The sequence below is a fragment of the Haliaeetus leucocephalus genome, unplaced genomic scaffold, assembly GCF_000737465.1.
Source record: "Haliaeetus leucocephalus isolate CR32 unplaced genomic scaffold, Haliaeetus_leucocephalus-4.0 Scaffold450, whole genome shotgun sequence".
Classification (NCBI taxonomy): domain Eukaryota; kingdom Metazoa; phylum Chordata; class Aves; order Accipitriformes; family Accipitridae; genus Haliaeetus; species Haliaeetus leucocephalus.
In genome coordinates this window covers 15,258,250-15,258,764 of record NW_010972886.1, presented here as the reverse complement: position 1 = coordinate 15,258,764, position 515 = coordinate 15,258,250, and the positions used below count along the sequence as shown (strand labels likewise).

General features: G+C 70.5%; 1 protein-coding gene across 5 annotated transcripts in view; it reads right to left on the bottom strand.

Moving 5' to 3' along the window:
• XPO1 (exportin 1) overlaps positions 1-515 on the bottom strand; it is a 40,518-nt gene that overhangs the window by 39,050 nt on the left and 953 nt on the right. The window lies entirely within an intron of this gene.

Here is a 515-nt window from a genome sequence, read left to right as displayed (position 1 = left end):
GCGGGCCGGGGCCCTGCGGAGCGCGGCGGGCCCGCGGCGGCGCAGCCCCTCCCTCCGCTCCCTCCCTCGGCTCCAGCCCTGCGCTCTATACAGGGCCCCCACGTGATGCAGGCGGACGTTTCAATACTGCTGCACAGACACACAAAAATATTTCTGGAAACTTCCACTCCTAATAATTTACAGATTATGTCCCTAGTTTTGCCCGTACCCGATCCCAACCCCCCCCCGCCCGCTCGGACCCTTCCTAACGAGGGGCAGGCCCCCGCCGTGCGCCCCAGCAGCGGCTCCCCCGCCCCCCCCCCCCCTTCCCCGCAGCCCCAGCATCCGCGGCAGGCTCCGCGCTCCGTTCAGCCGCTCGGCCGGGCCTAGGATGCTCCTACCCCAGACCCGGTTGCAAGCGCACCCCCGCCCCTCAGCGCTTCTCCTCGGAGCCCGCGACGCCTCTCCTTCCGCGGCCAAGACTTTGCGCCCCCCAGCACAAGCACACGCGCGGCCGTACCCCCCTCCTCCCCCGC